Here is a 23078-nt window from a genome sequence, read left to right as displayed (position 1 = left end):
TCTCTCTGACACTCTTTGAAAGTCTGTGACCCTCTCTGAAATCTCTGACCGTCTCTGACACTCTCTGACACACTCAGAAACTCTCCGAAACTCTCTGGCAATCTCTGACACGCTCAGGAACTCTCTGAAACACTCTGACAGTCTCTGAAACTCTCTGACACTCTCTGACACTCTCTGAAACTCTCTGAAACACTCTGAAACTCTCTGACAATCTCTGACACTCTCTGAAACTCTCTGACACTCTCTGAAACTCTTTGACATTCTCAGACACTCTCTGAAAGTCTGTGACTCTCTCTGAAATCTCTGACCGTCTCTGACACTCTCTGACACACTCAGAAACTCTCCGAAACTCTCTGGCAATCTCTGACACGCTCAGACACTCTCTGAAACGCTCTGACACTCTCTGAAACTCTCTGACACTCTCTGACACTCTCTGAAACGCTCTGACACTCTCTGACAGTCTCTGACACTCTCTGAAACTCTTTGACATTCTCTGACACTCTCAGACTATCTCTTACACTCTCTGAAACTCTCTGAAACTCTCTGACACTCACTGAAACTCTCTGACACTCTCTGACACTCTGTGAAACTCTCTGAAACTCTCTGACATTCTCTGACACTCTCTGACACTCTGTGACACTCCCTGGCACACTCAGAATCTCTCAGAACCCTCTGACACTCTCTTAAACTCACAGATATTCTCAGAAACTCTCCGAAATTCTCTGACACTCTCTGACACTCTCTGACAGTTTCTGACACTCTGTGACTCTCCCTGAAACACTCAGAAACTCTCAGAACCCTCTGACACTCTCTTACACTCACAGATAATCTCAGAAACTTTCCGACATTCTCTGACACTCTCTGACACTCTCTGACACTCTCTGATACTCTCAGACACTCACAGATACTCTCAGAAACTCTCAGACATACTCTGACAGTCTCTGACACTCTCAGACACTCTCTGACACTCTCTGACACTCTCTGAAACTATCTGAAAATCTCTGACACTCTCAGAAGCTCTCGGAAACTCACTGAAACTCACTGAAACTCTCTGACACTCTCTGATACTCTCTGAAACACTCAGAAACTCTCAGAAACTCTCTGACACTCTGTGACACTCTCTGACACTCTCTGACACTCTGTGAAACTCTCTGACACTCTCTGAAACACTCTAACACTCTCTGACACTCTCAGACACTCTCTGACACTCTCTGACACTCTCTGAAACTCTCCGAAACTCTCAGACAATCTCTGACACACTCTGAAACTCTCTGACAATTCTCTGAAACTCTCTGTCACTCTCTGACACTCTCTGAAGCTCTCTGAAACTTTCTGGAACTGTCAGAAACTCTGAAGCTCTCCCAAACACTCTGACACTCTCTGCAATCTCTCTGACGCTCTCTGACAGTCTGTGACACTCTCTGAAACTCTTGACACTCTCTGAAAGTCTCAGTAAATCTCAGAAGCTCTCAGGCAATCTCTGACACTCTCTGACACTCTCTGAAACTCTCTGAAATTATCTGACACTCTCAGAAACTCTCAGAAACTCTCTGACACTCTGTGACACTCTCTGACACTCTCTGACACTCTCTGAAACTCTCTGACACTCTCTGACACTCTCAGACACTCTCTGACACTCTCTGACACTCTCTGAAACTCTCCGACACTCTCAGACAATCTCTGACACACTCTGAAACTCTCTGACAATTCTCTGAAACTCTCTGTCACTCTCTGACACTCTCTGAAGCTCTCTGAAACTCTCTGAAACTGTCAGAAACTCTGAAGCTCTCCCAAACTCTCTGACACTCTCTGCAATCTCTCTGACGCTCTCTGACAGTCTGTGACACTCTCTGAAACTGTTGACACTCTCTGAAAGTCTCAGAAAATCTCAGAAACTCTCTGGCAATCTCTGACACTCTCTGACACTCTCTGAAACTCTCTGAAACTCTCTGACACTCTCAGAAACTCTCGGAAAATCACGGAAACTCTCTGAAACTCTCTGACACTCTCTGAAACACCCAGAAACTCTCAGAAGCTCTCTGACACTCTGTGACACTCTCTGACACTCTCTGACTCTCTCTGAAACACTCTGAAACTCTTTGACACTCTCTGACACTCTCAGACTATCTCTGACACACTCTGAGTCTCTCTGACAATTCTCTGAAACTCTCTGTCACTCTCTCACACTCTCTGAAGCTCTCTGAAACTCTGAAACTCTCTGAAACTCTGAAGCTCTCCCAAACTCTCTGACACTCTCTGCAATCTCTCTGACGCTCTCTGACAGTCTGTGACACTCTCTGAAACTCTTGACACTCTCTGAAAGTCTCAGAAAATCTCAGAAACTCTCTGGCAATCTCTGACACTCTCTGACACTCTCTGACACTCTATGACACACTCAGAAACTCTCAGAAACTCTCTGACACTCTCTGACACACTCTCATACACTCTCTGAATCTGTCTGACACTCTCCGAAACTCTCTGAAACTCTCTGAAACTTTCTGACACTCTCTGACACTCTCTGAAGCTCTCTGGAACTCTCTGAAAATCTCTGACACTCTCTGACACTCTCTGAAACTCTCTGACACGATGGGACTCTCTCTGAAACTCTCTGACACTCTTTGACACTCTGTGACTCACTGTGAAACTCTCTGAGACTCTCTGATACTCTCTGACACTCACAGATACTCTCAGAAACTCTTCGACATTCTCTGACACTCTATGACACTCTCAGACACTCTCTGAAACTCTCTGACATTCTCTGACACTCTGTGACACACTGTGAAACTCTCTGACACGCTCTGACACTCACAGATACTCTCAGATACTCTCCGACATTCTCTGACACTCTCTGACACTCTGTGACACTCTGTGACACTCTCTGACACTCTCTGACACTCTGTGACACTCTCTGAAACTCTCTGACACTCTGTGACACACTGTGAAACTCTCTGACACTCTCTGACACTCTCTGACACTCTGTGAAACTCTCTGAAACTCTCTGACAGTCTCTGACACTCGGTGACACTCCCTGACACACTCAGAAACTCTCAGAACCCTCTGAAACTCTCTTACACTCACAAATATTCTCAGAAACTCTCCGAAATTCTCTGACACTCTCTGACACTCTCTGACAGTCTCTGACACTCTGTGACACTCCCTGAAACACTCAGAAACTCTCAGAACCCTCTGACACTCTCTTACACTCACAGATAATCTCAGAAACTCTCCGACATTCTCTGACACTCTCTGACACTCTCTGATACTCTCAGACACTCACAGATACTCTCAGAAACTCTCAGACATTCTCTGACTGTCTCTGACACTCTCAGACACTCTCTGACACTCTCTGACACTCTCTGAAACTATCTGAAACTCTCTGACACTCTCAGAAGCTCTCGGAAACTCACTGAAACTCCCTGAAACTCTCTGACACTCTCTGATACTCTCTGAAACACTCTGAAACTCTCAGAAACTCTCTGACAATCTGTGACACTCTCTGACACTCTCTGACACTCTCTGACACTCTGTGAAACTCTCTGACACTCTCTGAAACACTCAGAAACACTCAGAAACTCTCAGAAACTCTCTGACACTCTGTGACACTCTCTGACACTCTCTGACACTCTCTGACACTCTCTGAAACACTCTAACACTCTCTGACACTCTCAGACACTCTCTGACACTCTCTGACACTCTCTGAAACTCTCCGAAACTCTCAGACAATCTCTGACACACTCTGAAACTCTCTGACAATTCTCTGAAACTCTCTGTCACTCTCTGACACTCTCTGAAGCTATCTGAAACTCTCTGGAACTGTCAGAAACTCTGAAGCTCTCCCAAACTCTCTGACACTCTCTGCAATCTCTCTGACGCTCTCTGACAGTCTGTGACACTCTCTGAAACTCTTGACACTCTCTGAAAGTCTCAGAAAATCTCAGAAGCTCTCATGCAATCTCTGACACTCTCTGACACTCTCTGAAACTCTCTGAAATTCTCTGACACTCTCATAAACTCTCAGAAACTCTCTGACACTCTGTGACACTCTCTGACACTCTCTGACACTCTCTGACACTCTCTGAAACTCTCTGACACTCTCCGACATTCTCAGACACTCTCTGACACTCTCTGACACTCTCTGAAACTCTCCGACACTCTCAGACAATCTCTGACACACTCTGAAACTCTCTGACAATTCTCTGAAACTCTCTGTCACTCTCTGACACTCTCTGAAGCTCTCTGAAACTCTCTGAAACTGTCAGAAACTCTGAAGCTCTCCCAAACTCTCTGACACTCTCTGCAATCTCTCTGACGCTCTCTGACAGTCTGTGACACTCTCAGAAACTGTTGACACTCTCTGAAAGTCTCAGAAAATCTCAGAAACTCTCTGGCAATCTCTGACACTCTCTGACACTCTCTGACACTCTCTGAAACTCTCTGAAACTCTCTGACACTCTCAGAAACTCTCGGAAAATCACGGAAACTCTCTGAAACTCTCTGACACTCTCTGAAACACCCAGAAACTCTCAGAAGCTCTCTGACACTCTGTGACATTCTCTGACACTCTCTGACTCTCTCTGAAACACTCTGAAACTCTTTGACACTCTCTGACACTCTCAGACTATCTCTGACACACTCTGATTCTCTCTGACAATTCTCTGAAACTCTCTGTCACTCTCTCACACTCTCTGAAGCTCTCTGAAACTCTGAAACTCTCTGAAACTCTGAAGCTCTCCCAAACTCTCTGACACTCTCTGCAATCTCTCTGACGCTCTCTGACAGTCTGTGACACTCTCTGAAACTCTTGACACTCTCTGAAACTCTCCGAAACTCTCAGACAATCTCTGACACACTCTGAAACTCTCTGACAATTCTCTGAAACTCTCTGTCACTCTCTGGAACTGTCAGAAACTCTGAAGCTCTCCCAAACTCTCTGACACTCTCTGCAATCCCTCTGACGCTCTCTGACAGTCTGTGACACTCTCTGAAACTCTTGACACTCTCTGAAAGTCTCAGAAAATCTCAGAAGCTCTCATGCAATCTCTGACACTCTCTGACACTCTCTGAAACTCTCTGAAATTCTCTGACACTCTCAGAAACTCTCAGAAACTCTCTGACACTCTGTGACACTCTCTGACACTCTCTGACACTCTCTGAAACTCTCTGACACTCTCCGACATTCTCAGACACTCTCTGACACTCTCTGACACTCTCTGAAACTCTCCGACACTCTCAGACAATCTCTGACACACTCTGAAACTCTCTGACAATTCTCTGAAACTCTCTGTCACTCTCTGACACTCTCTGAAGCTCTCTGAAACTCTCTGAAACTGTCAGAAACTCTGAAGCTCTCCCAAACTCTCTGACACTCTCTGCAATCTCTCTGACGCTCTCTGACAGTCTGTGACACTCTCTGAAACTGTTGACACTCTCTGAAAGTCTCAGAAAATCTCAGAAACTCTCTGGCAATCTCTGACACTCTCTGACACTCTCTGACACTCTCTGAAACTCTCTGAAACTCTCTGACACTCTCAGAAACTCTCGGAAAATCACGGAAACTCTCTGAAACTCTCTGACACTCTCTGAAACACCCAGAAACTCTCAGAAGCTCTCTGACACTCTGTGACATTCTCTGACACTCTCTGACTCTCTCTGAAACACTCTGAAACTCTTTGACACTCTCTGACACTCTCAGACTATCTCTGACACACTCTGATTCTCTCTGACAATTCTCTGAAACTCTCTGTCACTCTCTCACACTCTCTGAAGCTCTCTGAAACTCTGAAACTCTCTGAAACTCTGAAGCTCTCCCAAACTCTCTGACACTCTCTGCAATCTCTCTGACGCTCTCTGACAGTCTGTGACACTCTCTGAAACTCTTGACACTCTCTGAAACTCTCCGAAACTCTCAGACAATCTCTGACACACTCTGAAACTCTCTGACAATTCTCTGAAACTCTCTGTCACTCTCTGGAACTGTCAGAAACTCTGAAGCTCTCCCAAACTCTCTGACACTCTCTGCAATCCCTCTGACGCTCTCTGACAGTCTGTGACACTCTCTGAAACTCTTGACACTCTCTGAAAGTCTCAGAAAATCTCAGAAGCTCTCAGGCAATCTCTGACACTCTCTGACACTCTCTGAAGCTCTCTGAAATTCTCTGACACTCTCAGAAACGCTCAGAAACTCTCTGACACTCTGTGACACTCTGTGACACTCTCTGACACTCTCTGAAACTCTCTGACACTCTCTGACATTCTCAGACACTCTCAGACTATCTCTGACACTCTCTGACTCTCTCTGACACTCACTGAAACTCTCTGTCAGTGTCTGACACTCTGTCACTCTCTGAAGCTCTCTGAAACTCTCTGACACTCTCTGAAGCTCTCTGACACTCTCTGACACTCTCTGCAATCTGTCTGACACTCTCTGACAGTCTGTGACTCTCTCTGAAATCTCTGAAACTCTCTGACACTCTCTGACACACTCAGAAACTCTCAGAAACTCTCTGGCAATCTCTGACACGCTCAGACACTCTGTGAAATTCTCTGACTCTCTCTGAAACTCTCTGACACTCTCTGACACTCTCTGAAACTCTCAGATACTCTCTGAAATTCTCTGACACTCTCTGAAACTCTCTGACACTCTCTGACACTATCTGACACTATCTGACACTATCTGACACTCTCTGACACTCTATGACAATCTCAGACACTCTCTGACACTCTCTGAAACTCTCTGAAACTCTCTGACACTCTCTGACAGACTCAGAATCTCTCAGAACCCTCGGACAGTCTCTGAAACTCTCTGACACACTTTTACACTCACAGATACTCTCAGAAACTCTCCGACATTCTCTGACACTCTCTGACACTCTCTGAAACTCTCTGAAAATCTCTGACACTCTCTGACACTCTCCGACACTCTCTGACACTCTCTGCTATCTCTCTGACACTCTCTGAAAGTCTGTGACCCTCTCTGAAATCTCTGACCGTCTCTGACACTCTCTGACACACTCGGAAACTCTCCGAAACTCTCTGGCAATCTCTGACACGCTCAGACACTCTCTGAAACACTCTGACAGTCTCTGAAACTCTCTGACACTCTCTGACACTCTCTGAAACTCTCTGAAACACTCTGAAACTCTCTGACAATCTCTGACACTCTCTGAAACTCTCTGACACTCTCTGAAACTCTTTGACATTCTCAGACAGTCTCAGACTATCTCTTACACTCTCTGAAACTCTCTGAAACTCTCTGACGCTCACTGAAACTCTCTGTCACTGTCTGACACTCTGTCAATCTCTGAAGGTCTCTGAAACTCTCTGCCACTCTCTGAAGGTCTCTGACACTCTCTGACACTCTCTGCAATCTCTCTGACACTCTCTGAAAGTCTGTGACTCTCTCTGAAATCTCTGACCGTCTCTGACACTCTCTGACACACTCAGAAACTCTCCGAAACTCTCTGGCAATCTCTGACACGCTCAGACACTCTCTGAAACGCTCTGACACTCTCTGAAACTCTCTGACACTCTCTGACAGTCTCTGACACTCTCTGAAACTCTTTGACATTCTCTGACACTCTCAGACTATCTCTTACACTCTCTGAAACTCTCTGAAACTCTCTGACACTCACTGAAACTCTCTGTCACTATCTGACACTCTGCCACTCTCTGAAGCTCTCTGAAACTCTCTGACACTCTCTGACACTCTCTGCAATCTCTCTGACACTCTCTGAAAGTCTGTGACTCTCTCTGAAATCTCTGACCGTCTCTGACACTCTCTGACACACTCAGAAACTCTCTGAAACACTCTGAAACTCTCTGACACTCTCTGAAACTCTCTGAAAATCTCTGTCACTCTCTGACACTCTCCGACACTCTCTGAAGCTCTCTGAAACTCTCTGACACTCTCAGACCCTCTCTGACACTCTCTGAAACTCTCTGAAACACTCTGAAACTCTCTGAAAATCTCTGACACTCTCTGACATTCTCCGGCACTCTCTGAACCCCTCTGAAACTCTCTGACACTCTGTGACACTCTCAGAAGATCTGTGACACTCTCTGACACTCTCAGACACTCTCTGACACTCTCTGACACTCTCTGAAACTCTCTGACACTCTCTGACACGATGTGACACTCTCTGACACTCTGTGAAACTCTCTGACACTCACTGAAACACTCAGAAACTCTCAGAAACTCTCTGACACACTGTGACAATCTCAGACACTCTCTGACACTCTCTGAAACTCTCTGAAACTCTCTGACACTCTCTGACACACTCAGAACCTCTCAGAACCCTCGGACAGTCTCTGAAACTCTCTGACACACTTTTACACTCACAGATAATCTCAGAAACTCTCCGACATTCTCTGACACTCTCTGACACTCTCTGACACTCTCTGAAACTCTCTGAAAATCTCTGACACTCTCTGACACTCTCCGACACTCTCTGACACTCTCTGCAATCTCTCTGACACTCTCTGAAAGTCTGTGACTCTCTCTGAAATCTCTGACCGTCTCTGACACTCTCTGACACACTCAGAAACTCTCCGAAACTCTCTGGCAATCTCTGACACGCTCAGACACTCTCTGAAACGCTCTGACACTCTCTGAAACTCTCTGACACTCTCTGACACTCTCTGAAACGCTCTGACACTCTCTGACACTCTCTGACAGTCTCTGACACTCTCTGAAACTCTTTGACATTCTCTGACACTCTCAGACTATCTCTTACACTCTCTGAAACTCTCTGAAACTCTCTGACACTCACTGAAACTCTCTGCACTATCTGACACTCTGCCACTCTCTGAAGCTCTCTGAAACTCTCTGACACTCTCTGACACTCTCTGCAATCTCTCTGACACTCTCAGACACTCACAGATACTCTCAGAAACTCTCAGACATACTCTGACAGTCTCTGACACTCTCAGACACTCTCTGACACTCTCTGACACTCTCTGAAACTATCTGAAACTCTCTGACACTCTCAGAAGCTCTCGGAAACTCACTGAAACTCACTGAAACTCTCTGACACTCTCTGATACTCTCTGAAACACTCAGAAACTCTCAGAAACTCTCTGACACTCTCTGACACTCTCTGACACTCTCTGACACTCTCTGACACTCTGTGAAACTCTCTGACACTCTCTGAAACACTCTAACACTCTCTGACACTCTCAGACACTCTCTGACACTCTCTGACACTCTCTGAAACTCTCCGAAACTCTCAGACAATCTCTGACACACTCTGAAACTCTCTGACAATTCTCTGAAACTCTCTGTCACTCTATGACACTCTCTGAAGCTCTCTGAAACTCTCTGGAACTGTCAGAAACTCTGAAGCTCTCCCAAACTCTCTGACACTCTCTGCAATCTCTCTGACGCTCTCTGACAGTCTGTGACACTCTCTGAAACTCTTGACACTCTCTGAAAGTCTCAGAAAATCTCAGAAGCTCTCAGGCAATCTCTGACACTCTCTGACACTCTCTGAAACTCTCTGAAATTCTCTGACACTCTCAGAAACTCTCAGAAACTCTCTGACACTCTGTGACACTCTCTGACACTCTCTGACACTCTCTGAAACTCTCTGACACTCTCTGACACTCTCAGACACTCTCTGACACTCTCTGACACTCTCTGAAACTCTCCGACACTCTCAGACAATCTCTGGCACACTCTGAAACTCTCTGACAATTCTCTGAAACTCTCTGTCACTCTCTGACACTCTCTGAAGCTCTCTGAAACTCTCTGAAACTGTCAGAAACTCTGAAGCTCTCCCAAACTCTCTGACACTCTCTGCAATCTCTCTGACGCTCTCTGACAGTCTGTGACACTCTCTGAAACTGTTGACACTCTCTGAAAGTCTCAGAAAATCTCAGAAACTCTCTGGCAATCTCTGACACTCTCTGACACTCTCTGAAACTCTCTGAAACTCTCTGACACTCTCAGAAACTCTCGGAAAATCACGGAAACTCTCTGAAACTCTCTGACACTCTCTGAAACACCCAGAAACTCTCAGAAGCTCTCTGACACTCTGTGACACTCTCTGACACTCTCTGACTCTCTCTGAAACACTCTGAAACTCTTTGAAACTCTCTGACACTCTCAGACTATCTCTGACACACTCTGAGTCTCTCTGACAATTCTCTGAAACTCTCTGTCACTCTCTGACACTCTCTGAAGCTCTCTGAAACTCTGAAACTCTCTGAAACTCTGAAGCTCTCCCAAACTCTCTGACACTCTCTGCAATCTCTCTGACGCTCTCTGACAGTCTGTGACACTCTCTGAAACTCTTGACACTCTCTGAAAGTCTCAGAAAATCTCAGAAACTCTCTGGCAATCTCTGACACTCTCTGACACTCTCTGACACTCTCTGACACTCTATGACACACTCAGAAACTCTCAGAAACTCTCTGACACTCTCTGACACACTCTCATACACTCTCTGAATCTGTCTGACACTCTCCGAAACTCTCTGAAACTCTCTGAAACTTTCTGACACTCTCTGACACTCTCTGAAGCTCTCTGGAACTCTCTGAAAATCTCTGACACTCTCTGACACTCTCTGAAACTCTCTGACACGATGGGACTCTCTCTGAAACTCTCTGACACTCTTTGACACTCTGTGACTCACTGTGAAACTCTCTGAAACTCTCTGATACTCTCTGACACTCACAGATACTCTCAGAAACTCTTCGACATTCTCTGACACTCTATGACACCCTTTTTACCCTCCTCCTCTAGCCAAAAAGGACTGAACAGGTAAGCTATTTCACTGTTTTTGTTAATATCTATATTTGTACTTAATTAAGGGGTAATTGAGTAAAAGAAATGGCAGCCAGGGGAGTGCAGTGCTCCTCCTGCAGTATGTTCGAGGTGAGGGGAACCTCCGGTGACCCTGCCGACTTCACCTGCTGGAAGTGCATCCGTCTCCAGCTCCTATCAGACCGTGTTAGGGAACTGGAGCTGGAGCTGGATGAACTGAGGATCATTCGGGAAGCTGAGGGGGTGATAGATAGAAGCTACAGGGATGTCGTTACTCCACAAAACAAAGGCAGCTGGGTAACAGTTAGAGGTGGGAAGAGGTCAGTGCAGGGATCTCCTGTGGTCGTTCCCCTCAGCAACAAGTATACAGTTTTAGATACTGTTGGGGGGGACGGCCTATCGGGGGCAGGCTGCAGTGAACGGGCCTCTGGCACGGGGTCCTGCACTGTGGCTCAGAAGGGAAGGAGGGAGAATGGGAGAGCACTAGTCATCGGGGACTCGATGGTGAGGAGTACCGACAGGCGGTTCTGTGGGCGCAAGCGAGACGCACGGATGGTTTGTTGCCTACCTGGTGCCAGGGTCCGTGATGTTTGTGATCGCGTCTTCAGGATCCTTAAAGGGGAGGGGGAGCAGCCAGAGGTCGTGGTGCACATTGGCACCAACGACGTAGGAAGGAAGGGTGGCACAGATGTTAGAAGTGAGTTTAGGGAGTTAGGCTGGAAGCTGAAAGCTCGGACGGACAGAGTTGTTATCTCTGGTTTGTTGCCGGCGCCACGTGATAGTGAGGCTAGGAATAGGGAGAGAGCACAGCTGAACACGTGGCTGCAGGAATGGTGTAGGAGAGAGGGCTTCCAGTTCTTGGATAATTGGACTGCATTCTGGGGAAGATGGGACCTGTTCAAACAGGACGGGCTGCATCTGAACCAGAGGGGCACCAATATCCTGGGAGGGAGGTTTGCTAGTACTGTTCGGGAGGGTTTAAACTAGTTTGGGAGGGGGATGGGAACCGGACTTGTAGTCCAGGGACCAGTGGGTCCACTCAGAAAGACAAAGAGTGTAGTGAGGTATTGGGGAAGGTAGCACTGTCGCAGAGGACAGATGGGCACGGAGAAGGGTTAAAGTGCGTATACTTCAACGCAAGAAGCATCAGGAATAAGGTGAGTGAATTGAAGGCGTGGATGGGCACTTGGGACTACGATGTTGTGGCCATCACTGAAACGTGGATAGGTGAGGGGGAGGAATGGTTCTTGGAGGTACCTGGTTATAGATGTTTTCATAAGATTAGGAATGGTGGTAAAAGAGGTGGGGGGGTGGCATTGTTAGTTAGAAATAGTGTAACAACTGCTGAAAGAATTTTCGAGGAGGATCTGCCGACTGAGGCACTGTGGGTTGAGGTCAGGAACAGGAAAGGAGCAGTCACCTTGATGGGAGTTTTCTATCGGCCCCCCAATAGCAGCAGGGAGGTGGAAGAGCAGATTGGGAAACAGATTTTGGAAAGGAGCAGAAGTCACAGGGTAGTAATTATGGGGGATTTCAACTTCCCAAATATTGATTGGCAACTCTTTAGATCGAATAGTTTGGATGGGGTAGTGTTTGTGCAGTATGTCCAGGAAGCTTTTCTGACTCAGTATGTAGACTGCCCGACCAGAGGGGAGGCAATATTGGATTTGGTACTAGGTAATGAACCAGGGCAAGTGATAGAGCTGTTGGTGGGCGAGCACTTTGGAGATAGTGATCACAATTCTGTAGCATTCACTGTGGTAATGGAGAGGGATAGGTATGTGCAACAGGGCAAGGTTTACAATTGGGGGAAGGGTAGATATGATGCTGTCAGGCAGGAACTGAGGAGCATAAGTTGGGAGCATATGCTGGCAGGGAAGGGCACGGTCGAAATGTGGAACTTTTTCAAGGAGCAGATAGTAGGGGCCATTGATAAGCATGTCCCTGTCAGACAGGGAAGGGATGGTCATGTGAGGGAACCGTGGTTGACAAGAGAGGTTGAGAGTCTTGTTAGGAAGAAGAAGGATGCGTATATAAGGTTGAGGAAAAAGGGCACAGGCATAGCTCTGGAGGGATACAAGATGGCCAGGAAGGATCTGAAGAAAGGGATTAGGAGAGCTAAGAGAGGGCATGAAAAATGCTTGGCGGGTAGGATAAAAGAAAACCCCAAGGCCTTTTACGCGTATGTCAGAAATATGAGGATGACTAGGGGGACCGTAGGTCCGGTCAAGGACAATAGCGGGAGACTGTGTGTTGCGCCGGAAGAGATAAGTGAGGTTTTGAATGAGTACTTCTCTTCGGTATTTACGAATGAGAAGGGGTGTATTACTGAAGAGGACGGTGTGAAACAGACTGGTAAGCTCGAGGAAGTGCTCGTTAGGAGGGAAGATGTGTTGGGGTTTTTGAATAACTTGAAGATAGACAAGTCTCCCGGGCCTGACGGGGTATATCCAAGGATGTTATGGGAAGCAAGGGATGAAATTGCAGAGCCGCTGGCAATGATCTTTTCATCTTCTCTGTTGACGGGGGTGGTACCAGGTGATTGGAGGGTGGCAAATGTTGTGCCCCTGTTCAAGAAAGGGAATAGGAACAACCCTGGGAATTACAGGCCAGTTAGTCTTACTTCGGTGGTAGGCAAGTTGATGGAAAAGGTGCTGAGGGATAGGATTTCTGAGCATCTGGAAAGACACTGCTTGATTCGGGACAGTCAGCACGGTTTTGTGAGGGGTAGGTCTTGCCTCACAAGCCTGATTGAATTCTTTGAGCAGGTGACCAAGCAAGTGGATGAGGGTAAACCAGTGGATGTGGTGTACATGGATTTTAGTAAGGCATTTGATAAGGTCCCCCATGGTAGACTTATGGAGAAAGTCAGGAGGCATGGGATAGTGGGGAATGTGGCCAGTTGGATTAAGAATTGGCTAACTGATAGAAGGCAGAGAGTGGTCTTAGATGGTAAATACTCAGCCTGGAGCCCAGTTACCAGTGGCGTGCCACAGGGATCAGTTCTGGGTCCTCTCCTGTTTGTGATTTTTATTAACGACTTGGATGAGGAAGTCGAAGGGTGGGTCAGTAAATTTGCAGATGATACAAAGGTTGGTGGAGTTGTGGATACCGAGGAGGGCTATTGTCGTCTGCAAAGGGACTTGGATAGGTTGCAGTGCTGGGCTGAAAAGTGGCAGATGGAGTTTAACCCTGAAAAGTGTGAGGTCGTCCATTTTGGAAGGACAAACACGAATGCAAAATACTGGGTTAACGGTAGGGTTCTTGGGCATGTGGAGGAGCAGAGAGACCTTGGGGTCTATGTGCATAGATCGTTGAAAGTTGCAACTCAAGTGGATAGGGCTGTGAAGAAGGCATATGGGGTGTTAGCGTTCATTAGCAGAGGGATTGAATTTAAGAGCCGTGAGGTGATGATGCAGCTGTACAGGACCTTGGTAAGGCCTCATTTGGAGTACTGTGTGCAGTTCTGGTCGCCTCATTTTAGGAAGGATGTGGAAGCCTTGGAGAGGGTGCAGAGGAGATTTACCAGGATGTTGCCTGGAATGGAGAATAAGTCTTACGAGGAAAGGCTGAACATTCTAGGCCTCTTCTCATTAGAACGGAGAAGGATGAGGGGTGACATGATAGAGGTTTATAAGATGATCAGGGGAATAGATAGGGTAGACAGTCAGAAACTTTTTCCCCGGGTGGAGCAAAGCGTTACAAGGGGTCATAAATTTAAGGTGAAGGGTGGGAGATATAAGGGGGATGTCAGGGGAAGGTTCTTTACCCAGAGAGTGGTCGGGGCATGGAATGCCTTGCCTGGGGAAGTTGTTGAGTCAGAAACTTTAGGGACTTTCAAACGGCTTTTAGATAGGTATATGGATAAAGGAGAATGATGGGGTATAGATTAAATTGTCCTTGACAGAGGACAAAGGATCGGCACAACATCGTGGGCCGAAGGGCCTGTTCTGTGCTGTATTTTTCTATCTATCTATCTATCTATCTATGACACTCTCAGACACTCTCTGAAACTCTCTGACATTCTCTGACACTCTGTGACACACTGTGAAACTCTCTGACACGCTCTGACACTCACAGATACTCTCAGATACTCTCCGACATTCTCTGACACTCTCTGACACTCTGTGACACTCTGTGACTCTCTCTGACACTCTCTGACACTCTGTGACACTCTCTGAAACTCTCTGACACTCAGTGACACACTGTGAAACTCTCTGACACTCTCTGACACTCTCTGACACTCTGTGAAACTCTCTGAAACTCTCTGACAGTCTCTGACAGTCTCTGACAGTCTCTGACACTCGGTGACACTCCCTGACACACTCAGAAACTCTCAGAACCCTCTGACACTCTCTTACACTCACAGATATTCTCAGAAACTCTCCGAAATTCTCTGAGACTCTCTGACACTCTCTGACAGTCTCTGACACTCTGTGACACTCCCTGAAACATTCAGAAACTCTCAGAACCCTCTGACACTCTCTTACACTCACAGATAATCTCAGAAACTCTCCGACATTCTCCGACACTCTCTGACACTCTCTGATACTCTCAGACACTCACAGATACTCTCAGAAACTCTCAGACATTCTCTGACAGTCTCTGACACTCTCAGACACTCTCTGACACTCTCTGACACTCTCTGAAACTATCTGAAACTCTCTGACACTCTCAGAAGCTCTCGGAAACTCACTGAAACTCCCTGAAACTCTCTGACACTCTCTGATACTCTCTGAAACACTCAGAAACTCTCAGAAACTCTCTGACAATCTGTGACACTCTCTGACGCTCTCTGACAGTCTGTGACACTCTCTGAAACTCTTGACACTCTCTGAAAGTCTCAGAAAATCTCAGAAGCTCTCAGGCAATCTCTGACACTCTCTGACACTCTCTGAAACTCTCTGAAATTCTCTGACACTCTCAGAAACTCTCAGAAACTCTCTGACACTCTGTGACACTCTCTGACACTCTCTGACACTCTCTGACACTCTCTGAAACTCTCTGACACTCTCCGACATTCTCAGACACTCTCTGACACTCTCTGACACTCTCTGAAACTCTCCAACACTCTCAGACAATCTCTGACACACTCTGAAACTCTCTGACAATTCTCTGAAACTCTCTGTCACTCTCTGACAATCTCTGAAGCTCTCTGAAACTCTCTGAAACTGTCAGAAACTCTGAAGCTCTCCCAAACTCTCTGACACTCTCTGCAATCTCTCTGACGCTCTCTGACAGTCTGTGACACTCTCTGAAACTATTGACACTCTCTGAAAGTCTCAGAAAATCTCAGAAACTCTCTGGCAATCTCTGACACTCTCTGACACTCTCTGAAACTCTCTGAAACTCTCTGACACTCTCAGAAACTCTCGGAAAATCACGGAAACTCTCTGAAATTCTCTGACACTCTCAGAAACTCTCAGAAACTCTCTGACACTCTGTGACACTCTCTGACACTCTCTGACACTCTCTGACACTCTCTGAAACTCTCTGACACTCTCCGACATTCTCAGACACTCTCTGACACTCTCTGACACTCTCTGAAACTCTCCGACACTCTCAGACAATCTCTGACACACTCTGAAACTCTCTGACAATTCTCTGAAACTCTCTGTCACTCTCTGACACTCTCTGAAGCTCTCTGAAACTCTCTGAAACTGTCAGAAACTCTGAAGCTCTCCCAAACTCTCTGACACTCTCTGCAATCTCTCTGACGCTCTCTGACAGTCTGTGACACTCTCTGAAACTGTTGACACTCTCTGAAAGTCTCAGAAAATCTCAGAAACTCTCTGGCAATCTCTGACACTCTCTGACACTCTCTGAAACTCTCTGAAACTCTCTGACACTCTCAGAAACTCTCGGAAAATCACGGAAACTCTCTGAAACTCTCTGACACTCTCTGAAACACCCAGAAACTCTCAGAAGCTCTCTGACACTCTGTGACATTCTCTGACACTCTCTGACTCTCTCTGAAACACTCTGAAACTCTTTGACACTCTCTGACACTCTCAGAATATCTCTGACACACTCTGAGTCTCTCTGACAATTCTCTGAAACTCTCTGTCACTCTCTGACACTCTCTGAAGCTCTCTGAAACTCTGAAACTCTCTGAAACTCTGAAGCTCTCCCAAACTCTCTGACACTCTCTGCAATCTCTCTGACGCTCTCTGACAGTCTGTGACACTCTCTGAAACTCTTGACACTCTCTGAAACTCTCCGAAACTCTCAGACAATCTCTGACACACTCTGAAACTCTCTGACAATTCTCTGAAACTCTCTGTCACTCTCTGACACTCTCTGAAGCTCTCTGAAACTCTCTGGAACTGTCAGAAACTCTGAAGCTCTCCCAAACTCTCTGACACTCTCTGCAATCTCTCTGACGCTCTCTGACAGTCTGTGACACTCTCTGAAACTCTTGACACTCTCTGAAAGTCTCAGAAAATCTCAGAAGCTCTCAGGCAATCTCTGACACTCTCTGACACTCTCTGAAACTCTCTGAAATTCTCTGACACTCTCAGAAACGCTCAGAAACTCTCTGACACTCTGTGACACTCTCTGACACTCTCTGACACTCTCTGAAACTCTCTGACACTCTCTGACATTCTCAGACACTCTCTGACACTCTCTGACACTCTCTGAAACTCTCCGACACTCTCAGACAATCTCTGACACACTCTGAAACTCTCTGACAATTCTCTGAATCTCTCTGTCACTCTCTGACACTCTCTGAAGCTCTCTGAAACTCTCTGAAACTGTCAGAAACTCTGAAGCTCTCCCAAACTCTCTGACACTCTCTGCAATCTCTCTGACGCTCTCTGACAGTCTGTGACACTCTCTGAAACTGTTGACACTCTCTGAAAGTCTCAGAAAATCTCAGAAACTCTCTGGCAATCTCTGACACTCTCTGACACTCTCTGAAACTCTCTGAAACTCTCTGACACTCTCAGAAACTCTCGGAAAATCACGGAAACTCTCTGAAACTCTCTGACACTCTCTGAAACACTCTGAAACTCTTTGACACTCTCTGACACTCTCAGACTATCTCTGACACACTCTGAGTCTCTCTGACAATTCTCTGAAACTCTCTGTCACTCTCTCACACTCTCTGAAGCTCTCTGAAACTCTGAAACTCTCTGAACCTCTGAAGCTCTCCCAAACTCTCTGACACTCTCTGCAATCTCTCTGACGCTCTCTGACAGTCTGTGACACTCTCTGAAACTCTTGACACTCTCTGAAAGTCTCAGAAAATCTCAGAAACTCTCTGGCAATCTCTGACACGCTCGGACACTCTCTGACACTCTCTGACACTCTCTGACACACTCAGAAACTCTCAGAAACTCTCTGACACTCTCTGACACACTCTCTGACACTCTCTAAATCTCTCTGACACTCTCCGAAACTCTCTGAAACTCTCTGAAACTTTCTGACACTCTCTGACACTCTCTGAAGCTCTCTGGAACTCTCTGAGAATCTCTGACACTCTCTGACACCCTCAGACACTCTCTGACACTCTCTGAAACTCTCTGACACGATGGGACTCTCTCTGAAACTCTCTGACACTCTCTGATACTCTCTGACACTCACAGATACTCTCAGAAACTCTTCGACATTCTCTGACACTCTCAGACACTCTCTGAAACTCTCTGACATTCTCTGACACTCTCTGACACTCTGTGACACTCTGTGACACTCTCTGACACTCTGTGACACTCTCTGAAACTCTCTGACACTCTGTGACACACTGTGAAACTCTCTGACACTCTCTGACACTCTCTGAAGCTCTCTGGAACTCTCTGAGAATCTCTGACACTCTCTGACACCCTCAGACACTCTCTGACACTCTCTGAAACTCTCTGACACGATGGGACTCTCTCTGAAACTCTCTGACACTCTCTGATACTCTCTGACACTCACAGATACTCTCAGAAACTCTTCGACATTCTCTGACACTCTCAGACACTCTCTGAAACTCTCTGACATTCTCTGACACTCTCTGACACTCTGTGACACTCTGTGACACTCTCTGACACTCTGTGACACTCTCTGAAACTCTCTGACACTCTGTGACACACTGTGAAACTCTCTGACACTCTCTGACACTCTGTGAAACTCTCTGAAACTCTCTGACAGTCTCTGACAGTCTCTGACACTCTGTGACACTCCCTGACACACTCAGAAACTCTCAGAACCCTCTGACACTCTCTTACACTCAAAGATATTCTCAGAAACTCTCCGAAATTCTCTGACACTCTCTGACACTCTCAGACACTCTCTGACACTCTGTGAAGCTCTCTGAAACTCTCTGACACTCTCTGACAGTCTCTGACACTCTGTGACACTCCCTGAAACACTCAGAAACTCTCAGAACCCTCTGACACTCTCTTACACTCACAGATAATCTCAGAAAATTTCCGACTTTCTCTGACACTCTCTGACACTCTCTGATACTCTCAGACACTCACAGATACTCTCAGACACTCTCTGACACTCTCTGACAATCTGTGACACACTGTGAAACTCTCTGACCCTCTCAGACACTCACAGATACTCTCAGAAACTCTCCGACATTCTCTGACAGTCTCTGACACTCTCAGACACTCTCTGACACTCTCCGACACTCTCTGAAACTCTCTGACACTCTGTGACACACTGTGACACTCTCTGATACTTTCTGACACTCTGTGAAACTCTCTGAACATCTCTGACACTCTCAGACAATCTCTGATACTCTCTGAAACTCTCTGAAACTCTCTGACACTCACTGAAACACTCTGTCACTATCTGACACTCTGTGACACTCTCGGAAGCTCTCTGAAACTCTCTGAAACTCTCAGAAGCTCTCTGACATTCTCTGAAACTCTCTGCAATCTCTCTGAAACTCTCTGACACTCTCTGACACTCTCAGAATCTCTCAGAAACTCTCTGGCAATCTCTGACACGCTCAGACAATCGCTGAAACTCTCTGACACTGTCTGAAACTCTCTGACACTCTCTGACACTCTCTGAAGCTGTCCGACACTCTCTGACACTCTCTGACACTCTCTGAAACTCTTTGACACTTCCTGAAACTCTCTGAAAATCTCAGACACTCTCTGACACTCTCTGAAGCTCTGTGACACTCTCTGACACTCTCAGACACTCTCTGACACAATCTGAAACTCTCTGAAACGCTCTGACACACGATGACAATTCTCTGAAACTCTCTGTCACTCTCTGACAATCTCTGAAGCTCTCTGAAACTCTCTGAAACTCTCGGAAACTCTGAAGCTCTCCCACACTCTCTGACATTCTCTGCAATCACTCTGACACTCTCTGACACGATCTGGCACTCTCTGAAACTCTCTGACATTCTGTGAAACTCTCTGAAACTCTTTTTCACTCACTGACAGTCTCTGACACTCTGTGACACTCTCTTACACTCACAGAAACTCTCAGAAACTCTCCGACATTCTCTGAAACTCTCTGACACTCTCTGACACTCTCAAACACTCTCTGACACTCTCTGGCATTCTCTGAAACTCTCTGACACTCTCTGACACTCTCTGAAACTCTTTGACACTCTGTGACACACTGTGAAACTCTCTGACACTCTCTGACACTCTTTGAAAGTCTCTGAAACTCTGTGACACTCCCTGAAACACTCAGAAACTCTCAGAACCCTCTGACACTCTCTTACACTCACAGATAATCTCAGAAACCCTCCGACATTCTCTGACACTCTCTGACACTCTCTGATACTCTCAGACACTCACAGATACTCTCAGAAACTCTCAGACATTCTCTGACAGTCTCTGACACTCTCAGACACTCTCTGACACTCTCTGACACTCTCTGAAACTATCTGAAACTCTCTGACACTCTCAGAAGCTCTCGGAAACTCACTGAAACTCCCTGAAACTCTCTGACACTCTCTGATACTCTCTGAAACACTCAGAAACTCTCAGAAACTCTCTGACAATCTGTGACACTCTCTGACGCTCTCTGACAGTCTGTGACACTCTCTGAAACTCTTGACACTCTCTGAAAGTCTCAGAAAATCTCAGAAGCTCTCAGGCAATCTCTGACACTCTCTGACACTCTCTGAAACTCTCTGAAATTCTCTGACACTCTCAGAAACTCTCAGAAACTCTCTGACACTCTGTGACACTCTCTGACACTCTCTGACACTCTCTGACACTCTCTGAAACTCTCTGACACTCTCCGACATTCTCAGACACTCTCTGACACTCTCTGACACTCTCTGAAACTCTCCAACACTCTCAGACAATCTCTGACACACTCTGAAACTCTCTGACAATTCTCTGAAACTCTCTGTCACTCTCTGACAATCTCTGAAGCTCTCTGAAACTCTCTGAAACTGTCAGAAACTCTGAAGCTCTCCCAAACTCTCTGACACTCTCTGCAATCTCTCTGACGCTCTCTGACAGTCTGTGACACTCTCTGAAACTATTGACACTCTCTGAAAGTCTCAGAAAATCTCAGAAACTCTCTGGCAATCTCTGACACTCTCTGACACTCTCTGAAACTCTCTGAAACTCTCTGACACTCTCAGAAACTCTCGGAAAATCACGGAAACTCTCTGAAATTCTCTGACACTCTCAGAAACTCTCAGAAACTCTCTGACACTCTGTGACACTCTCTGACACTCTCTGACACTCTCTGACACTCTCTGAAACTCTCTGACACTCTCCGACATTCTCAGACACTCTCTGACACTCTCTGACACTCTCTGAAACTCTCCGACACTCTCAGACAATCTCTGACACACTCTGAAACTCTCTGACAATTCTCTGAAACTCTCTGTCACTCTCTGACACTCTCTGAAGCTCTCTGAAACTCTCTGAAACTGTCAGAAACTCTGAAGCTCTCCCAAACTCTCTGACACTCTCTGCAATCTCTCTGACGCTCTCTGACAGTCTGTGACACTCTCTGAAACTGTTGACACTCTCTGAAAGTCTCAGAAAATCTCAGAAACTCTCTGGCAATCTCTGACACTCTCTGACACTCTCTGAAACTCTCTGAAACTCTCTGACACTCTCAGAAACTCTCGGAAAATCACGGAAACTCTCTGAAACTCTCTGACACTCTCTGAAACACCCAGAAACTCTCAGAAGCTCTCTGACACTCTGTGACATTCTCTGACACTCTCTGACTCTCTCTGAAACACTCTGAAACTCTTTGACACTCTCTGACACTCTCAGAATATCTCTGACACACTCTGAGTCTCTCTGACAATTCTCTGAAACTCTCTGTCACTCTCTGACACTCTCTGAAGCTCTCTGAAACTCTGAAACTCTCTGAAACTCTGAAGCTCTCCCAAACTCTCTGACACTCTCTGCAATCTCTCTGACGCTCTCTGACAGTCTGTGACACTCTCTGAAACTCTTGACACTCTCTGAAACTCTCCGAAACTCTCAGACAATCTCTGACACACTCTGAAACTCTCTGACAATTCTCTGAAACTCTCTGTCACTCTCTGACACTCTCTGAAGCTCTCTGAAACTCTCTGGAACTGTCAGAAACTCTGAAGCTCTCCCAAACTCTCTGACACTCTCTGCAATCTCTCTGACGCTCTCTGACAGTCTGTGACACTCTCTGAAACTCTTGACACTCTCTGAAAGTCTCAGAAAATCTCAGAAGCTCTCAGGCAATCTCTGACACTCTCTGACACTCTCTGAAACTCTCTGAAATTCTCTGACACTCTCAGAAACGCTCAGAAACTCTCTGACACACTGTGACACTCTCTGACACTCTCTGACACTCTCTGAAACTCTCTGACACTCTCTGACATTCTCAGACACTCTCTGACACTCTCTGACACTCTCTGAAACTCTCCGACACTCTCAGACAATCTCTGACACACTCTGAAACTCTCTGACAATTCTCTGAATCTCTCTGTCACTCTCTGACACTCTCTGAAGCTCTCTGAAACTCTCTGAAACTGTCAGAAACTCTGAAGCTCTCCCAAACTCTCTGACACTCTCTGCAATCTCTCTGACGCTCTCTGACAGTCTGTGACACTCTCTGAAACTGTTGACACTCTCTGAAAGTCTCAGAAAATCTCAGAAACTCTCTGGCAATCTCTGACACTCTCTGACACTCTCTGAAACTCTCTGAAACTCTCTGACACTCTCAGAAACTCTCGGAAAATCACGGAAACTCTCTGAAACTCTCTGACACTCTCTGAAACACTCTGAAACTCTTTGACACTCTCTGACACTCTCAGACTATCTCTGACACACTCTGAGTCTCTCTGACAATTCTCTGAAACTCTCTGTCACTCTCTCACACTCTCTGAAGCTCTCTGAAACTC

Source organism: Heterodontus francisci, chromosome 28, assembly GCF_036365525.1.
Source record: "Heterodontus francisci isolate sHetFra1 chromosome 28, sHetFra1.hap1, whole genome shotgun sequence".
NCBI classification, from domain to species: Eukaryota; Metazoa; Chordata; class Chondrichthyes; order Heterodontiformes; family Heterodontidae; genus Heterodontus; species Heterodontus francisci.
This window is presented reverse-complemented; position numbering follows the sequence as displayed.